The sequence below is a fragment of the Panulirus ornatus genome, chromosome 6 (assembly GCF_036320965.1).
Source record: "Panulirus ornatus isolate Po-2019 chromosome 6, ASM3632096v1, whole genome shotgun sequence".
NCBI lineage: Eukaryota > Metazoa > Arthropoda > Malacostraca > Decapoda > Palinuridae > Panulirus > Panulirus ornatus.
Window position 1 is genome coordinate 4,707,251 of NC_092229.1, and position 9,850 is coordinate 4,717,100.

Genomic DNA, 9,850 nt, shown 5'->3' on the forward strand with positions numbered 1-9,850 from the left:
ACCTAAATTCACTTCACCCTTCACAAACGTATCTTTACTTCACCCTTCACAAACGTATCTTTACTTCACCCTCGACAAAAATCAATTTTACCACAACCCTCGTCACCACTGTCCCTCACGAATCAGGTCAAAGGTCGTCCTCAGTAAAACCTGACCTTCAGTAAATTCAAGCTTCATTACACCCTCGACACCACAGGCCTTCGTCTTGACCCCGAAAGGGGTCATGTCATTGGTTCTGACCGGGTGAAGATGCATTTTAACCTTACCCTTACGGCTATGTTCAAGTTCACCTTCACTAGGCCAGGCTGAGGAGGCTGAGTTATGGATAGAACAGTTACAAAAAGACGTAACATTAAGAATGTTTCCCCCCTTCTAGACGAAGACACACCTACTGCAGCAAGGACTCAAAACCCCAGTCCCTTTCAACTCTAATTTGTCTGTAATAACTTCGTGTAATAGTTGGGTTCGTACGTCACCAAGGTTCTAATGTTGAGTTCTGAATAGGCAAACAGAGGAGGATGCCCTTACACGGCATCTAATCATTCTTATGACACTTCACCCGACAGTCAGACAACCACCACCTCTACGTAGCGCACACGCATGATTCTGAAACGAGAGACCAGCAGCGGGCGACGAGGACAATGGAAACCCGAGACTTGGCGTAGGTACCAGCAGCCACCAGGAGGGTGAGAGTGGTTCGTATTACCCTCTCACACCGGTGCGGTTTTCGCTCATTCTCCTCCCGACGGCGTGGGTCACCTATGAGGATCTAGGGGTTGGTGGATCAAATGGCCCTGGGTCTCTCTCTCGTCACAAGGTCTGATGCATAGCTTGAAGGACATAACCAGAGCCATACTGTGTTAGCCATATTTTTAATGATGATCTTGGTTCGTTGTGGGGGTCATAAGAGGAACAAGCTGCGTGGTTCAGGGCACCTGGGTCTGAGGGTGCTGTTTCAGTCCAAGGAACCACTGCTTTATGTTACACTTTACACTTTAACTACAGCGGTCAAGTAAGTTATGGAGGTCTTCTAAGGAACAGTGACTGAGTAGAAGAAAATGTCCGTTTAAGAGCGAGACCCCCACCTTCACACCTCCTAAATGGTCATGGAACATAATGCTCCACTGTTTTGAGAAAAACAATGATTTGTTGATTAGAGTCTTTCACCTCTTGCGTAACTACTTCTTGTGGTCGAGCTACCTACCAGTTTCCGACAACCATTGAACCCAGCAACACCAGTACTGAAAGACTCTGTCGTACAGAAGGCAGGGAGCGTAAACATATCGCCTACATCTGCATCAACTCCATTCACCCCATGTTGCTCGGTCGAGTGATTGTAATGTCTTACCCCAGCCACCACAGCCAGCTGCGGGGCTTGGTGATGGGAGTGACTGAACCGGACGGCAGGTAGTACAGGAGAGGCATAAGATATAGGTTACTAAGGGCGTAATGGAAACATTGTCCGCTGGACGAACGACTCTCATCGGTAGTTTACCTACCCAGCAACGGTGTTTAACCAACAAGTTGGCTATTCATCTCTGACCGCGGTCGATGAGGTTGGTGGAGAGAGAGAGAGAGAGAGAGAGAGAGAGAGTGGGATGATGAACAATCCATTAAGCTGTAAATACAGTAATCTGACAATGATTTATGAACACTTTATCACTAAAAGTACATCATCATAGTTCACTCTCAGTAACTCAATGTTCCACATGGAAATATATTAACATTAGCTTCACGATCTACGCAAACTTTTTCATGTAAATTTTCTTGGGAAATATTAGAGAGGATAGTGGCGAAGTTCGTGTGATAAAAATTATCGTGGTTACTATGAGGGACGGGATAGAGGACACAATAAACACGTAGAAAAAAAACAGAAGGAAATGGTTAACGATCACATGAAATAGGCGTCAAGTATAACATAAAAAGATAAGAAGGGAAGTAGAAATAAGGATAGAGAGAGAGAGTGGGAAGTCTAAGAGGGAATAGTACAGACACGAAGGGCGGTTGAAAAGGGAGACGAGAGAAAAGAGATGAAAAGATTAAACTACGACTCTCAGAGACCGAACAATAGAAACTAAATATCCCGCATCTCTTATGATGTAGTGTCTTTTGTTCACCTTCCGCCCGGCACCATGAGAGAGCTTGGTAGGTCGCCATGGCAACAATACATCAGCGGAGAACATGGACAATGGGTCGTCTTCTCACCGTGAAATCCAATCAGCTATACAATACAAATAGCGTCTCGGCCGACCACATACCCATGCAGTGGATAATCACATAAATTAGGACTCATCTGATCATAAAAAAGGCCCCAGTTGATCTCGTACAAAAAAATAACATCAGCTGATTACGTAAACATAGCCTCGATTGGTTCTCAAGAATACACAAATATCAGCTGATCGCGTAAACAGAGCATCAGCTGATTCTCAAAAATAAACAAATATCAGCTGATCACTAAACGCACACGAGCTGATCGCTTCATTAATCATCCATGATCAGAACTAACATATGTGAGGTGATTAAATCAAGAGAGCTTCAAATGCTCCTAGTCTATAATGTCAGATGATCATATTAAGGACGCATGAGATTATTATATACATGATTAATCAGATAACATGAAAGTACATGACCTAAATCTGGCAACATAAATCAGCTGATCAAGTGAATAACAGAATAATGCGAGTATGAAAAGATTTCAGTTAAATAGAATCACTAGACTTTGTCATGTCTCCCTTTACGTGTGAGCACCTACCTCATGGCTCTTATTTTAACAGGGAATTTAAAGGAGAGGAAGAAGAGGTGGGATAAGGCAAGGGATAGTTTGAAATGAAAGAGAAGACTAAAGTGTGCACGAGCGTTTGAAGCAAGTTTTTTTTTATGCATGTGTCTGAAAGCGTGTTTTTGGGCGACTCATTGATTGCCCCACAGGAGACTTGGGGGTGTACATGCATTTATGTCGTATGCTTTGGTTTTTTGGAACGAGATTCGCTATGTTAAGCTGAAAACTGATCGGAGAAAAGGTAAGGTGGACTGACCACCTAGCGGAGACGAAGGTAAACCCATGACTAGATATTTCTGATAGCCAATGGTTCACCTCTTCCTCGTCATGAATTATAAATCATGAGATTTTGTAATAGATCGTCCAGCAAATCGTGTGAAATTACGTCAACAAATACTATTTTTGAAGTTCCTTCAAGCGTCGTAAGGTAAGGACACAGTATGAGATCCTAGGCCACTTTGTGAATACTGGGTCACTTTGTGAGGACTAGGATCTGGATCTCACAGATGATTTGAGAAAATAAGCTTCCTGCCCTTACGTCAGATCACGAAAGAAGAGACAAGTATGATAAGCCAGTGGAAGCCTAAGTGTATATAACCCTAACAGGCTAGATCAACCCAAGGAATGATTCAAACATGTGAAACAAAAAATGAATTTGCCATTTCATCTCTTTTTTGTCTGAAGGAACTTTGTAATTTCTATCATTTTCTGAAAACCTAACTAAACCAACAGGATAGTTGAAGGTCTTTTGCAAATCATGTAATTTCTGTTACTTCGAAAGACTAAAGTCAATACACTTTCATGTTCAGAGTCTGTTGGACGTGCGTGTGGTAGCGCTTCTAAATACACTGTTCAAACATAGATTTATATTCGAGTTATCATGAGAGGTCTCCACACAAAAAGAATTGAGAGCAGTAAGTAATAAATGAATTATCCTGCCCCGATGTGTTCCAACACTACCCTACCCCCCTACGATCACCTCCCAGTTACGAACCCTTAACCCCATCGCCTTCCTTTAGGAACCAGCAACCCCTAGTTAAGACTCCCCTCCCTCTCTAACTAGTGGGCAGCTGCAAAATTTCCCTCTAAAGTACCCTCAACCACATATTCCCCTCGAACCACAACAATGGTCCTGGACACAATGAAAAAAAAGGGGGGGAGAAGGGTCTCTTAAATGCCCCTCAGCCATCCCGCCTGAGGGAAGCCCAAAAATCGAGCGTATAAGGAAAGGTTTCCGAGTCGCCATGAGAGAGGAGAATTAAGCACTGAAGGGTGTTTGAAGCCTCCCCCACCATCATGGTTTCCCTCCGTGAAAAAAAAAGAACACACAGTTGAAAACGAATCAATACTACCATAGAAAAAAATGCCACCGTGAAGAAAGGGTATTATGACAATGCCACCATGAAAAAAAAATGACATCGTTACAAATGCCACCATGAAAATAACGCCATCATTGAAAAAGCCACCATGAAAATAGCGCCATCATTAAAAATGCCACCATGAAAATAACGCCATCATTACAAATGCCACCAAGAAAAAAGTCCATGATCAAAGTCCATCATGAAAAAATGCTATCAGGAATAGCCATGCACCATAAACAAGTCATCATCATCATCAGAATCATTTGAAGTATCTATATCATGACCATATCCTTATCTATGCATTATCTATATCATGACCATATCCTTATCTACGCATTATCTATATCATGACCATATCCTTATCTATGCATTATCTATTTCATGATCATATCCTTATCTATACATTACCTACTTCTTAACCCAATATATCATGAACGGAGTATACCGCATACTGGGCCACCGAAATCCGTGAATGTCACGGCGTACGGTCGTCAAACTACAGTCAAGCATTCTAAAAGTCACCACTAATGTTTAAGGGACGAGGAGAGGAATCCTCAGGGTCAAGAGTGTGTTAAGGATGAGAAAAAAATTGAAGGAAATTATAGTAATATGGTCCTTGTGGAGGGGGAAATGTAATTAGGATTGTTGCTGTGATAGATGGCAAACACAGAAATATAATCAACAAATTGCCTTTAAAAACAATTACCATGATTTTTCGATTACGTAATTATTCTTATCTTTTATATCTCTGTCTGAGAGCTATATTGGTAGATATTCTGAATGTAAAACGTATCGATACGGCGAGTGACATCCAATGGGCATTAGAAGCAATTTCTTGAAGATGTTTTTTCCTATATGATTTACCGCAGCGTTAATCACATACGAAAAATTTGCTTTAATACACAAGGACAAGTTCAATACACAAACATTCCGACACACACACACATACACACACACAGTAAATCACGCCCCACGCTCACAGAAGCGCACCATAAACACAAACGGACGCAAATAAACACACAAGAAACACATGAACCCACGCGCACACACACCCTTACACGCACTCAATAAAAAGACACACATACGTCTACTTAGCCTAATAATGGTCAAACCCTTGTCACCTCACAACTCATTCGTCTTTATTCCCATCAAGTATCCATTGTTCTGTCACACACACACACACACACACACACACACACACACACACACCCTTCCATACAGTCTATTGTTTCCCTTCCTTCCCTCCATCTCCCGTAATCATGGTACGAAACAATACACATTAAACTTCCTGTTAACGATCGCCTCCTTCACTGCGTTCTCTGATGAAGCAGGCGGCTGACTCAAAGCCTTTTTTTTTTTGTGGGGGTGTGTCTTCTGTACATTGCACGTATCACATACAACCGCGATCGTAAATGGCACTTGTTGCCTTAGTTAACAGTATATGGACGTCGATTGTCAATCTTATGTGTTCTTAAAAGACTGTAGGACAAACGTACGACCCTTGAGCGCGACGGTACGACCCTTGAGCGCGACGGTAAGACTCTTCAGCACTAACCGTGCGACCCTTGGGCATGATGAACTACCCCCTGACCTGACCCTAAATTAAGGTTCACATCAAAAAGGCTAGACCATTATATCCAGGGGAGGGGGGGCATACCGTCGTGGTCATGGGTCGCACCGTAGCACACAGGGGCCCTCACGTCGTGCTCAAGGGTCGTACTGGTAATGCTCAGATTTACCACCCCCTGCCATCTGTTGGCACTACCCTCACCAGCACAAACGCTGCTCTGATAACAACCTACCACATCTCCAGGTACTACTACTACTCTCCTCCTACTACTACTCCTACCACTACTACCTTTTATCCTTACCTAACCACTTCGACTGAACCTCTACCAGTACATCACTGCCCCAACCACACCAACCAATGCCGGCTGCAGCTTCCCCTCCCACAACAATAACAGTTGATGAACCTACGTGATAAATCGCCCATTCATGATCTCTAAGTCTCGAGAGCAACACACCATCGTCGCTAGTGTTCCCAACCACACACACACACGCATACACACACACACACACACACGCACTTTAAAGAGCTTAACAAGGCCCCATTTGACCACCATCACCTTCAAGTGCCCACACCCCCCCCCCCAACACAATTTTCTCCTCGAAACCACCACTCAACAGATGGCCATGTCCTGACACCACCTAAATATGGCCATTATTTTGTGCTTGATGGCTGACTGACTGACTCTCTCTCTCTCATGATCGCTCAAAATCTTTTTCACTCCATCCTTCCGTGTGATATATATATATATATATATATATATATATATATATATATATATATATATATATATATATATATATATATATATATATATATATATATATATATATATATATATATATTCTCTAGCGAAGCTCTCCAACTTCCATTCTTTTACCCCCTTCAGACCCAGATTATTAAGCAGATGTGTACCCTCCCACCCTCCAAGCCCCTCCTTACCTCTAGCTTCCTTCCCTCCCACCCTTCAAGCCCCTCCTCACCTCAAACCCCATCCAGACCCCCACCATATGCCCCCAACACGAAGCCCTACTCATCCATTAGTGGACTTCACCAATACGTCTCATGTTCCATGTCCGGCTCCCACCCTCAACCACTTATTTCTTTTCTGAAATAAAAAAATATTAAATTCCACATCATTCATCTAAACACACTAGGTGTAAGAATTCCTATGTATGAGTACGTAAGTTACTGGAGAAGTAAACGAACAAAAGGCGATAATTTGTAACGCAAAAGTTAACCATATATATCAATGTCCTCGCCTTCTGAATTACCCACTGACGACTGTTTGAAATTAGGCCTATCGACCGCCTAGGGTCATTAAGGACGTCAGGGTCGATTAACGATCAAACGAAAACCTTAATCACCTTCTCCAGGTGTTCAACCTAATTCAAAACCATCGCCACCCTTGCCACATGCGTTATCTTTAATATACCATCCCTATCAAAAAGAATTTCTAAGTGCAACAGCACTGATGCATCGGCAGACTTCACAATACCAGGGGTGACGAAGGTAAACTGATACTCCATTGAGAAGACTCCGACCCCTTGTGATTGGTGTTTGAAACCACAGTTTTGAGGGTTCAGTCTGCTCGACATATGGGCGTAGCTCCCTCCTGGTTGATGAGACAGGGTATACAGCGGGCAACGATATCACAACCTTTTTGTGTGTGTTTTGACAAAACAACGCGTGATAACACAAGCCATTATATAGATTTAAGTAAACTGTCGCAGCGAAACAGAAAATGACAACAAGACGTTTGGATAAGGGTTTTGTCATAGGCTGCAACGCCATAACTTGAGTGTATTCAAAGTCATATCTATATAACACGCTATCATTATATATATATATATATATATATATATATATATATATATATATATATATATATATATATATATATAAGAATTATATATTTGATATATAATCATTAGATTTTCTAAGAGACAGAGAGAGAGAGGTAAATCTCGGGAAGGATCGAGGCAAATACTCAGGTAGAACATTTCCCGCCATCCTCGATGATCACAAGACAAGCTGATGGGAGACGATACTGAGCCTCACTTTGTAAGCCCACAATGGATTGCCCTAAACACACAGACAGAGTCAACTCCCTCTAAACTCCATTAAACCCTCCCGAGACATGTTGCTAAGGTGGCCGGGATTTAAAGAGGACGTAAGATATCGGGAGATACGCTTGGGAGGAAGCCGTGTCACATACTTCTTTGGCGGTGTACACTCGGAGGTGGAGAGGTTTTTGCTACATTTAGCACCTGCCGCTGTCTGTTACCTCGCCCGGGGGGCCCAGAGTGTTGGAGAACTGACATTTCATTTGTTTGATTCAGGCTTTCTCTCTGTTTGAAACTGATAGGATTTTGTAGAATTGCATGTCTACGGGAAATCTATTAACAGGCTTCTATTGGAAACGAAATCGGGTGAAATGGGACGTGAAAACACTCGAATAAAATATGCCTTAAAACACTGCCCATGTAGTTTCACTTACGGTAAGCAAACTAGTGTTCGATACCTCTGTGTGTGTCATGGCCACATGGCAAGACTGCCGGAGGATCATGACATCACCTACAAGCAGACATCAGATGGTGGTTCCTCTGTTCAACTGCTTGTACAAAGTACCTCCGATGGAATACCTCTGGAACGGACTGTTGGGGAAACGGTCAACAGAGACACTCAAGCTCTGTGTAGCACAGAGAGCTTCCACCTGGAACCATCTGCTGTGTCAGAGTCTCATCTAACTGCGTAGCGTCGCCACATATGCCTCGCAAAGCTGTGTAGTGTGAGAAACCTGCAGGAACATGGTGCGAGTCATTCTCACCGAGGAAGCTTCTCGTCTTCAAAAAGGACTGAAGCAGTAGACTGATCCGTTCCATGACTACGATGATGATGGATCTGATCATCATCTCAGGAGCAGGTACTTCTCCTGACGTGGCAAATGTCCTGCGAAAAGGTCAAAAAGATCAAGGACAGACAGCATACTGAAGTGCTTGTGGACACAAGACTTGGGAAAAGAGATCCCATTCTTCGAACGACTTCCGAAGGTGATATCAAAAAAAAATCGACAATACCCCAAGCAAAACTGGTGGCTGAAACGTCCCACAGGGGACAACTTTAGTGCCTTCCACAATCGCTCTGAGACTTGGCTTTCGTCTGTCTCCATAGACGAGTCTGAAAATAACTTGTATACTTGGGATACCCATTCTTCGAGTTCAGTGCAGCGTTGAAGGCATCTCTTTGTGCGCATGTGGTACACATTTCTAATGTTGGATTTAGCTGTCTAGTGTGTTCTAAAGGTATCTATCTATCCATTCCTTTCTCACTAGTCACACCCAATGTGTGTGTGTGTTTGTGTCTGTGTGTGGGACAAAATCTCTCTCTTAGGGATCAGGGATCGAGGTAATGTGAAAGGAATAGTGATGGCGACAGGGACAGTAATGTTGGCGATATGGTGGTGGGGATGGTGATGGGTGGTTGAATGGTGGTGGTAAAGGAGAGAGATGATGGCGATGAGGAAGCCTAGCCTTGAACATGACACTGTAGAAAGGACAGCGAAAAGCTCGTGTATTGCTGGGCGTCGGCTGATACTGGATAGGCTGTGTGTGTGTGTGTGTGTGTGTGTGTGTGTGTGTCAGGAGACGAGAACAGGAGGGAAGAGAATGGGTAAGAAAGAATTTAGGGGACAGACGAAAGAGAATGAGAGGTGAAGTCAACGGGTGAAGCCATGCAAGGTAGACTGAATAAGAACAGGGCAAAAGATGGATAGTGAAATGAGATCGGATGATAGCGGGAAGGATGAATGGAAAGGAGGAACACGGATAAAGAGAACTATTTAAAAGAAGACAAGCCTCGGGTCCCGGATGTCGAACGATAGAAAACGAGTATATATCTTACCACCCACTAAATATAGTGGTCCTCTTCTTTCCCTACCTTTCGCCCCCGCACAGATCATCTGAGATTGGCCGCCACGGTAATAATACGCCAGCTGGAAATAGCACAATGCAGCGCCAGATGACAATAGATTTCATCTGCGGGCCAAAGAGCAATATCTAATCAGGGAAACAATGCATCGCAGCCAAAAATTAATCAGTTGATTATACGAACTCCATGGCTATTTCATTTTTTTTCATATAT